General features: G+C 28.2%; 1 protein-coding gene across 1 annotated transcript in view; it reads left to right on the forward strand.

The window, feature by feature from the left end:
* The first annotated feature begins 8,186 nt into the window (after positions 1–8,186).
* Positions 8,187–12,739, forward strand: part of LOC129966408 (putative sodium-dependent multivitamin transporter) — a 39,046-nt gene continuing 34,493 nt past the window's right edge. The window contains exon 1 of the mRNA XM_056080831.1: positions 8,187–8,376. The gene's annotated coding sequence lies outside the window, so the exon portion shown is untranslated. The remainder of the gene's footprint in view (positions 8,377–12,739) is intronic.

Genomic DNA, 12,739 nt, shown 5'->3' on the forward strand with positions numbered 1-12,739 from the left:
GTAATTTAAATCGTCATAAAATAGTGTGTCAAATTTTGATGATGTCACGTGACAATATTGTGCACTATATTCCAATTACTGCAGAAAGAAAATTAATTTCTCTCCGTCATGCTACTGATACAATCGTGTTTAAATAAACAAGTCCTTCTTGAAAGAACCGTCTGTCAAGTTATCTTGAAAATATTATGTTTCATGCGTCTACCACAATTTTTCTGCTTTTAAGATATGTATTCTAAAATAATGTGCATTTTCGGAAGGATAGATGGCGCTTTTAAAATAGGAAATTTGCTTAAAAGAAAAAAAAAAAAACTCCATATAAAAAATTCAGATCGTTTAAAAAGGTATATATTTTGGGCACGATTTTAATAATTTGTTTTATTATTTTTTAGTGCACCTGTATAACAAAGAAAGTCTTTTAAAATGTTCTGTAATATTCTTAATAACTTGTAATTTAGAATATTCGTCCTGGTGACAGCAGAGAGAAAATTAAATTTTCTTTTTCAATTTTATCAATAAAACAATACATATTAATCAGTAAATCATATTTATTTAATGTCTAGCCTTCTTATGAGCATTCAATCAACTTATTAATATCATATTGGCTAATTATTTAAAGATGAAAATTAATGACTTAGTAATGAAATGACAGGTTTCCTTTGAAGTAGGAAACGTTTTTTCAGTCAAAGCCAATTTGCATCGCTTTATCCATTGATTCATATTAAAACTGAATCAACATCCGAATGTAACATGGAATATCACAGATCTAGTCTATAAATGCTTATGGAAGTTTTCTTTTGTCACAATAAGGCGAATGGAGCGTTTTCTCTGAAATAAAATTTCTAATCATAAGACAGTTTTTAATGTCTTATTTACCTATCACATTATTTTTGAATAATTTATACTTTCATCTATATCTAGTGATACTTCTTTTTAACGAGTTCTAACCTAAGTGTTTATAATTTGATAAAGTACATATACAATCATATAAAAAGGGATCAAACAAATGAAAGGTTACGTGGAATAAAATACTGCTTTTTAATTTTGTTCTCGCTTCTTTCATCCAAAGTAAAGGTTTTTGTTTGATAATAATATTATAGTATTTATTAATAATCTTCGTGATTTCTGATTAAGATATGGTCGCTTTAATTAAAGAACATAAATTACCCTATAATGGGCGATAAAATATCGATGCCTTTGGTGTTAATATGCTTTCTACCGCTTTAGAAAGTGTTAACAGCCTGGAATCGAGTTGGCCTGTTGATAAGGCTTCAAAACTTGAAGATTTCAGGATCAAACTTTGGAAGATTTTGGATCAAACTCTATCGGAGATGAATTATATGTGTGAGGCTTGAGAACTTTAAATTTCTCCCTTTATTTGACCTTCAAATATAAATTTGTTGTCGGTGGTCAAACGTATTTATTTATTTATTTAGCACGAAATTTTGGAGTGTTGCTGCCTCAAATGCTTCAGAATGATGAATTGCTCCTCAAAATAGCCAACTTGCTTCAAGACATGATGTGAATTTAGCTAAAATAAACATGCAATAAATAGCTGAGTGAGCATTCATTTACTGAAGAATCTGTGTTAGAATTCGTTTGCTCTGGGTGTCATTCATATCTCATCAAAAAATTATAGATTGATGAATTTATCTTGAGTGTAATCAATGATTAATCACACTATTTGATAATCTTAGCAATGTACACGTTTAAGATTGGTGATTCTTAATTTATTCTTTGTAGACATCAGTTTCAACGGCCCCTTATTCACTCAGGTACATTATTGAAATATTTATCAGAGTAAATGGATGTAACTTTATATACTTTGAGATTTTGAATTTGTCATGAATAATTTTTTCACAACTGGCTTTCTATTTGTTATTGGAACAAATATACTCATTTATTTTTGTTGATAAATATCGTAACTGGCAGATAAAATGATTGACAATTATCAGATGAAATTCGTTGCTAATTCGAAATAAGATTAAAAATTAATGTGAATATCAGAACATATTTTCAAATTTTTTTTTATGGACTAAGTAAATGATACCTGTTAGACAAGGATAAAGGAAACGTCAGTGTTATTTATATCAGGAGAATAATATCATAATTTATTTTAATTTAACTGCAAAAAATACCGCTGCACAGGGCATGTAACGGATGTGATATTTAGAGAAGATTCTTTAAAATCACGGTATCGTCATAATATTTTGTTAAATTATGCCATGATTAGAGAATGGAGAGTTTGAGATTAGATATTTACTACGCTCAAGAGAGGTGATAATTAAAAATTAGTAAAATAAAGCATTAAAACTGTTAAATAAAAGGCATTAATGGATTCCAACGATTGGCGATTGATATATTCCAACGATAGGCGATTAATGAATTCCAACTATTGTTAAAGAGGTAAAGTAAGCAATTTTCTAGCGATCTTACGAATTAAGGAGATCTGAGTCTTCCAGATTTTTTTTAGCGCAATTTGGAAGATTTAATTTTGTGAATTAATTTAATCCTAAAATCTGTGCAATTTTACTTATTCAAATAAAAATTAAATATTATTTAAATTAATTTTAGAACATTATTTTAATAACATTCCTAATTAATTACTATTTTCTGTTCTATTAAATTATTTTATTTTGCTAAAAAATGCGGTGTTTTATAATTAAAAACAATATCTGATACAGTTATTAAATAGTATTTAGATTGTGACTAGAAAAGATCGGTCACATTTTTTTTTACTGTTATGTTTCAAATCAAATTTAAATGTTAACTGCGCATTTTTTATACGCAATAATATATAGATAAAAATCATTTTTAGAAAATAATTTGTAATTATATGAAGAAGTGTTTTGAATGAATATGAGGAAGGCTTTGCAATATTATGAAGAAATGCTTTTTGCAATAAATAGAGTTTTATTTTGCTTAATGCAATTAGATACTTGCTTGAAGCACGACACAATGAAATATGGCGAATCGAGTGCAATGAATCATTTTATTGTACATTTTTGTCACTAATTGAAATAAGTTTCTACTAAATAATAATGCAAGTTCCAGAACGCTGCGATTTATCATTTAATTTAAAAACAGAATTCAATATAAGGCTATTGGCGCCATCTAGTGAGTAAAATGAATTGCATAGTATGCTGATGAAGTTCACTTTAAAAAAAATCATTTTATAGTAATGTTGAAGATAATATAAAAAAAGCGCTAAACTTAAGAGATTCCTTCAGAGATAAACTTAAGAGAACTTATAGATTTTCCTAAGGTAAATATCAACAATTAAAATTTTCTGTTTTCGCTTATCCTGTTTTCCATGACATTAAGTGTGGACTTTCTTTCTTTTCTATTGTTCATTTTATATGCTGAGCTATTCAGTTAATCAGTAATGAATGCCTATTTCTTCCAATGTTATTTACTCATTACAGTTTTTTGAAAGCTAATTGACATCATATTATCTTTTAAGTTGAAAGGCATACATAAATAGATTTCTTTACTTCCATGCAAAAGAAACAATTTGAAAAAACAGAAGATTCATGAAAAAGAAACAGTAGCTCTATTAGTGAGAAAACAATATTTTGTAATTATATTTTTTCAAATCCTCAAGTCATCTATATACTGATACTTCCCTCCAAATAATTCTAATGTCCAGATTCTTTGGACAAAAAATTACAAGTGATGCGAATAATGTAAGGCAAAGAGCAAAAGGAACTCAGTTACATTTCGAATTTCTCTGGGCTTCCCAAAGAAATGTTTACAATTTTTCAATAATTATTATAAACAATTTTTACTACAATCAGGAAAGAGTTATTTCAATCCTGTATTTGCATGCGGTTGTAACCTAATTAATTGTCATAGTGACAACAAGAGGCAAGGAATTGAGTTTGAGTCATAAGAGCCATAATCGGCAGCGGCGCAACCAGTGACATAAAAAAAAAAACCAATACCCAACCACCCATTGTGTCTCAACTGAATAAAGCCCCGTTCCGACTACCTGTAGCCTTACGGATATGGTCGTAAATCTGTCAACGGACCCAATGTTTCACCATCTTGGCTTGTGGACGTCTGTCCGGAGCTTGAAACAAATTATTGGTAAAATGAACAGACATCAAAGAACCCAGGAAATCCACAAGAGAGGCGAAAGAGAGCAAATTGTGTCGGTCGTCGGATTGCGGCATAACATTCATTTCAGATTTATATAAGCATGGCTTGGAAATGATTATAATCTTGAGGGATAAGATTGGGTTATAAAAGTTTATTTTTTGTTCCTATTCGGGCAACGTATGAATGTGCCCTTTTGAGCACGATGTTTGATTCCTGCTTTAAAGGATGCAGTAATGCACGTCGATGTCGAAAATTAGGACTCCATTTCTTCATCCTTTGTGCAATTTGCCGAGGGCAATTCTGATTAAATTCCCTACAATCAGAAAGAATTTCTAAAAGAGAAGCAATCGTGGACAATAAAGAAATTAATGTGACAAATGAAATGAATTGTCATAATTGTTTATTAGTTGTTATGATTAAAAACAATTCTTTTTTATCTTTAATAAAGATGGTCTTATTTGAAACTGTATAATAAATACAATGGGCTGGAAACTACATCTTACTGTACGCTTTCTTCAATGATTTCCTCATCATAACTTGTTGAATATGAGTAATATAGAAAGTAATGGTCAATCAAAATTGTTCTTATTTCCTGATATTCAGATCTAAAAATAGACACAAAAGATGCACCTCATTTATTGAGATCTAAAAAGTATAGTTTCCTTGTCATATCTACCTAACAAAACTAACCGCAAACAAACTTTAAAAAAAGGAAACGCTTTCAACAGAATATTGGGTTATCTTAAATCTAAACTTGGCTTAAAAACATAAAATATATGCATTTATAATATTTGAGGAAGTAACCAATGTTGAAATTTCATGCTCTGTCCTCTTCTTCTTTTTTCAATTCAATTTAATAAAAATAATAGTAATTTTGGCAAGTTTGTCTAACATTGTTTATGATAGGTAGACCAAAACCTGTTTAGAAACTACATAGAAGTTATTTTGGATGGATTTCATATTTTTGAAACATGATAAGCTAAATATTACGAAAATTAAGAGGAAAGACCATCAAACTTCAATACCACACTAGAGCTCTGGTTTTGGCGTACCAACGTTTAAATATTTAAAAGCAAGTGCATTTACTGAGAATCTTTATTAGATAATTCTCTTGTCAGTACGCGTCGACTTTCAGAAGAAGGATGGAAATATTATTAGTTTTTTTTTTTTTTTTTTTTTTTTTTTGAAAATTGAAAAAAAAAATTTCGGAAATATATTAAATGCTAATACTTATAAATATTTGTAATCCTTTAATAGAATATATAGGCCTGTTGGTCGGAGAGATTTAGGGTCGAGACCCGAATTCACCGAATAACGTCCTGTAAGCCGGTCTGGTCCACGTTAACCCTTAACTGGGGAGGTGAAATTTTAGGACTTAAATGCGATCTACGAGACCGCATTTCATTTACAATCAAATTAAATTTTGTAATGAATGTATTAGTATGAAGAACTGCCAATATAGTTTGCAGATATTTTTCTTGATATATAGATATGTTTTAGAAATTTGTCAAAATATATTCTCATTGAAAAAAGTAAATGCGTTGGAACATACATTTTCTTCTCAAATTACATTCTTGAAAAAACATATTACTTTTTACTTTTTAAATCATATTTATTTTTACAATATATGAAGGTATATAGAAGACATTATAATGAAAAATTCAACACTTCTATGAAAAAAAAAAAATGACAATGGGCAAAATTGGCTCTTTTTTTTATCGGCCTGTGTGACTTTCATAGCACGGTTTTCTAGGGCATTTTAAACATACAGGTTAAGAACAAGTATAAAAATCGACCTATAAATTCTGTACATATATCTCTTGGCATATTAATATATTTTATAAATTTTTCAAAATATATTATCACTAGAAAAATTAATTATGTTTGAACGTACATATCAGAATCAGTTGAATGCGAACTTTCGTCGAAAAACTCTTTTGTACAATTATCCTTATCACTAAAATCACTTTCTGATTCATTTAAAAGAGTCTGGAGCACTGCTTCATAATAGGATCAGTAAATTGGATGATATTTCGGGACCCAAGTTTAGCGCCATCTGCTAAGCCTTGTTTATCACTGGGACACTAACAAGGAGGTGCGGTCTTAGAGACCGCGCTCAAAGGAAGAACTGAATTATTTTAAAAAGCATCCGCTGAAATCGGTTGAAAAAGTGCACCTGTATTGAAGGTCACAAAACAGGAAGCTACAGGGTCAATCCATTCAATTGAGCTAAAAATAGAATAGGGGCAACCGAAAATCCCTCGCTGGCGGTCTGACAGACCACACATTTCCAGTTAAGGGTTAAATCCATCGGTGCCAAATGTCCTCCCGCTGGTGTGAAGTGGAAGTTTGGGGAGAGGGACTCCATCTCAAGCTTCATCCGCGTCATTTTACGCCTTGCAAAATTACGAGGTCTTTCCCGAAATAGCATTGCTTTAAAATGGGATATTAATATAACTAAACTGAACTTATAGAATATATATTGTCAGTATTCATATTGCGTCGAATTTTATGCTATACATTGTTTTTTTATATTATTTTCAGATTAGATTTGATGTTTCAGAATATTTTTGGATAAAGAGAAAAGTCATCGCATTTCACTTACATTTTTCCTCCAAGAATACAATGTTTCTCTTCCCCTCCCCTCCCAGTAGGGGGGAGCCTTGAGAAAGTCATGCTGGACCCTTATTAAAACGATTAAAACAATAACATTTTATATGTATTTTTTTACCGATTTAAAATTCTCCGGTCACTAGTGTATGCCCAAAATGCAATTTTTTAATTCCCCCCAGTTGAAAAAAAAAGTAAGGAAGCTTAGAGCAAAATGCCTGGGATTGCTGGAATATCATTTAAAATGACAGATGATATCTAAGAAGAAAAAGTTCAAAATTTTTCTGACGATAAATGTTATATTTTCTGAAGTTTAGCATTAGATTCTTATGATTTGCAACGATGTGGGTCGACTGATGGTGGTTATAACATGCTATATTTTGGACGTTATTTAATTAGTAAAAAATTTTGAAATATTCAAAATGTGAAAGCACAGAGGTTATTTTGCCAAATATTCGATTTAAACAGTAAAATCGTTTGTGTAATCGTTAACTTTCTAGTGTCTGAAAAAAAAGTTCTTTAAATAGATGTAACAACCTAGCTTACTTTCCATTCCCTTGTTAAGTGTTAAAAATTTGAAATCACAAAGGTTATTTTGCAGAATATTTGGTTTAAACTATATAATAATTTGTGCAATCGTCAATTTTCTAATGTGTGAAAAAAAATTGTTCTTTGAATAGGTATAATAACTTAGCTTACTTTGCATCCTGTTGCTTAAAATTTGAAAGTATAAAGATTATTTTGCATAATATTCGATTTAAGCAATATGATCATTTGTGCAATCATCAATTTTCTTATGTGTGAAAAAAAATTGTTTAAATTAGTATAACAGCTTAGTTTACTCTGCATTATGTTGCCGAGTATTTAAAATGTCAATACACAAATGGTATTTTGCAAAATGTCCAGCTTAAACATAAGTTTAAACAAAGGGTAATGTTTTTATTTTATCATATTTTTTCAGACGACGGGGCACAGATTCTCTCTCTGGAGACTTTATGAAGTTTTAACGTATGAGGGAATCTTGTTAAGAAAATGCTGAAAATTTGAAGTAATTATACATGTAAATTTTAAATTAAATTCTTTTTGTATTTTTTGGTTTCACCACTTTTCAATTCATGATTCGAGTATTACAACTTTATATTCAGTATATATAAAAGTCATAAGGATTAAATACAATTCTTGAACTCGTTCGACTTTTCTCGTGATTAACTAAATTACATAAGCCTGGAACAAAAAAAAAACATGTTTTTATGGAAAATGCAAGCCGGAAGACCATTCACTTAGAGATTGTCGCCACGATTTATCATCAAAGATTAGGAACTGGCAGTGTTAAATACTCTATCTTCTATAAATGCATTCACCCTAATTTAGCTCTTCAAAATCACGTGACCATTTTTTTATCTTTTTTTTTTCTGTGATGCTTCAAAGCTTCGACTCTTTATACATATAATGTTCGTAGAATTCGAGGACAACGACCAATTGATAACAGGTTTTGGAGGACTACGATCTGATAGGAATAATGCTACTCAAGGACATATTTTCTTCGTTGCTATGGTTTTCCTTTCAAAAAATGATTACTGAACCTTTTTATCCTTTCGGAAAATATGAATTTGTATTAATTAATTTATTGCACAATTTCCTGATCAATTTGGATTAATAATTTAAAAGGTAAGTATTTTTAATCACTTATAGAATATAAAATGGTAGAAGAGGGTTTGTTTGTTTGTTGCTTATGTTTGAAGGCCACTAGAAACTCTTTATAAGCTTATCATAATATTTCTTTAACAGAATATGATTTTTGTACGAAAAATAATGCTGTGAATGTAACGCATTTTTTCTGAAAGAATAAGTTGTTATAAAATTAAATTTTTAGAGTGAAAAATAAATTCCAAAGCAAATTTTAGAATAACAAATTCCTTAATAAATATTTCCAAAAGTTATAATCTTTATCTTTTTTAACATCTTTTTATGCTTGTCATATAGGATGATTTACATATGAGTGATTACATAAAGAAAACGTCTTATGATTTACATAAAGAAATGTCTGTTTGTTACAGTTATTTTACATTTAAATAAAAGATTTTGATAAATTCAACTCACTTCCAATTTCTTTTTAATGATGTATAAAAAATGCTATTTCTTTTTAATGATGTATAAAACTTTTTCAATGATGCATCGTAGACATACTTCCCTAGATTATATACTTAGAAATGAAATTCCATTTTCTATGCTTCTTTGAAACAAAATTCCATTAACTATTTATTATTAGCAGAAAAATGAATCTCGTATTTAAACAAATAAAAAAAAATAATTTTTATGAGAATACATTGCAATATTTCCTTTATAATTCTAAAGGAAAGGATGCTAGGTACGCTTATTTTAAAGAATAATGAAAAATAATTAACCGTTGCTACAAATATTTGTTAAGACTATTCTTCATATTGCTATCCCTCCACGAACATTTAAAAAGAGATCCCTAGAGATCCATTTAAAAGAGTTTTCCCTAGATATTTACTCAATCATGAGAAAATAAAGCAAAAAATGTTGTTGCAAAAGGGAATAATATAATTTTTTTTCTGAAATAATATTAGAAAGACAAAATATTAATTCAAATCAATGAAAATTTACATAATAATTATGATAAAGGATAAAGTATGTCATTTTTGGAAAATATAATTGAAACTTTGCAATTCAAAAAATAATTTAAAATTGAAAAATATTTGCTACAATTTGAGAATATCATTGAGGGAAATCTATTGGTAAAGAACGTAAAATTATGCACATAGTTCAAATGATATCTAAATCAATAGACATAAATTTTATGAGTAATTACACAGCCTATACAATGCAAAAACTATTAATAATTTATTGCCCTATTTTAGAACTTGCGATGCAAAACATCTTTAATGCATTTCTAAAAATTCACAAAAGTTGTCATTTGTGAAATGTCATAATTGCAATGATCAGCTTTGAGTTTATATATATATATATATATATATATATATATATATATATATATATATATATATATATATATATATATATATATATATATATATATATATATATATATATATATATATATATATATATATATATATATATATATATATATATATATATAAACTCAAACTTGAGTTTATATATATATATATATATATATTTTAGAATATATATATTATATATATATTCTAAAATAGGGCAATAAATTATTAATAGTTTTTGCATTGTATAGGCTGTGTAATTACTCATAAAATTTATGTCTATTAATTTAGATATCATTTGAACTATGTGCATAATTTTACGTTCTTTACCAATAGATTTCCCTCAATGATATTGTTTCATGGATTTTGATAAGATAAATCAACTTCATGAAATTCAATAAAACTTTGTTTTGAATTTCATTTAGATTGTTTAGTTATCAAAACTGAGCACTGAAAAATATTATAAAAATTTATTACTTTATGTTAATTTAAATTTGGTATATACAAGTTTATTTGCCTAGTTAGGCAATTATTATGATATGTAACATTCAGTTCGAAAGAAGCAATTAAATTGCTGAAATCAAAGCTTAAAGTAAGAACAAATCATAAAAGGTTTATAGGAGGTTTTTCTTTCGTAAATTAATTTGAAATTTAACATCAATAGTTTTCATGCAATATTACTTTTTTAAAAAAGGATTAAAAAACCTCGAACACATATATAAAAAGAAAATAAATGTATTTTACACTCAATAGAAGCTGACAATAAAAGGAAAAAAATAAAAGAAATGCAAGGAAAAAAATGAATTAAGCTTGAGTAAAAAAGAAAAATGTCATAGGAATTCCGAATGAAAATTAAATAAATAATATGTGCGAAAAAGCAAATCAAAGCAAACGAAGCATGAAAAAAAAAGAAAGAAAAGAAAAGAAGAAAAACACCACAAAACGCAAATCTTTAAGAATATGCAAAATGTTGAATTTCTAGAAGTATTATGGTATCATTAATACTTCTAGAACAGAAGTTAATACTAAATGACAAGACGATAATAAATATATATTTTGGGGTAGAAGTCCGTTAAAATTTCATGAGAGTAACGAATTAACAAGAGTCTTATTTAAATTTAGTGCATTTTCAGCAGAGAATGGTTGCGAACATAATTTCTCAACACCTCATAAAAAATTGCTTTCTCTTCACACGTTAGAAAGTACCAAATAAAAGGATGTTTTATTTCAAACTCCAAATGTTAATCACTAAAGCTTGTAACTTGATGCACAGTAAACGTCTGCCAAATAAAATGTCAGTTTCTCATGCATCTTTCTGAAATGTGTGTCCTGTTTTTGTTGCAACTTTTCTGTTTCCTTATTAGTATTTTCACTTTCCTTTTGATATTTTAGTCTTTCTTTGGATTTGCTCGAGTTTTTCGGGTCAAAAATATCTCACAACATTATATACAAAATGCGAGAAATCTCTGGTTTGTATTAATTACTATTTTCTGACGAAGTGTTAATGCACTTATAATTTCAAATACTGCCATCGGCAACTTGTTATTCTCTATCGTGAATTATTTAAAATAAGAAGCAAAAGCAAACAAAGAATCATTCTACTGAACTTATTTTTATTACATGTGAAATGAGAGCTACCTTAACAGTTTTACTGACATCATATGAATATATATATATATATATATATATATATATATATATATATATATATATATATATATATATATATATATATATATATATATATATATATATATATATATATATATATACCAAAAATATAAGTATTATGAAATTAAAACCTATTATAGAAACAATCTAAAATAAAAATTATTTCGGAATCGGAACTAAAAATATATTTCGGAAACAAATTAAAAACTAAAAAAAGCATATAAAAAAACAGGAAAAAGCACCATTGTATTTAGAGAGCGCAAATGCAGCTACTACTAAAACACAGATGAATCTAGACAATTAGTAATAAAGTTTTCGGGTCACGAGGGTCAATACTGTTGGACAGATGTCTGGATTCCTCACAGAAAAAATCCCTTATTTTTAATCCTTGCCTGAAGGTGACCCTTGAGAAAGTCTTCAGGCCGGATATATATATATATATATATATATATATATATATATATATATATATATATATATATATATATATATATATATATATATATAATCTGAATGTGTGCATTATCACGTTGCGGCCCAGAATTTTCTTTCTTTTCAAGACACTTTCATTAAAGATATATCCGTTTCAGAACCCTTAGGTCACTGTAGCTTGTGTGTTATTTTTTGGGCTGGAGGTTTCTAACCCTATTCAATCGCAGGTCCTTTGTGTGATCAGATTTGGTACTCTTTAAATCCGTTGGGGCTAAACGTTCTCTTATTGAGATAACGAGGAGGCTTAGAGAAAGAGGACATGCTTTTGTGATGTCCTCGTCATCGGACGATATTTCGAGGTCTTTTCGAATTCTGAATTTGTTCCAAAAATAACACTCTTTCTGCTTCAAAATGGGATATAAACATAATTAAATGAAAATTTATTTGCATGACACTGAAATTTTTAATAAGAAGTTTCGACATTTTCAATAGATGTTCTATATCCAAAAATATTATCTATTGACTTTTATATTACTGCTTTGGAAATTCATGGCAGCACAGCTAATAAGGAAACGATGATGGTCAGCTATGGAAACATATAAAATGTGTTGCATTAAAATCGAAAAAAGAAGGAAATCAATCTTTTGGTAAACTTGAGAATACTGAGTGAATTCATATATAGCCATTTTGTTGGATTTTCCGTTGTTCTTTACAGATAACAAACGGCTACCATCAACGAATTTAGTAAGCATGATTGAAGGGGGAAATCTAATTTGATGAGCTAAGTCATACTACGTTTTTCTGAATATGAAATAATTCTCATCTTTTGTTATGGATGGTGTTTATGAGAATGATATTGATATCACAAAAGTGACCATCATGTACGTTTATTTGAATAACGACGTATTTTTAACTGTGTTTAATTAAACATAATAGTAAAAAGC

Source organism: Argiope bruennichi, chromosome 1 (assembly GCF_947563725.1).
Source record: "Argiope bruennichi chromosome 1, qqArgBrue1.1, whole genome shotgun sequence".
Taxonomy (NCBI): domain Eukaryota; kingdom Metazoa; phylum Arthropoda; class Arachnida; order Araneae; family Araneidae; genus Argiope; species Argiope bruennichi.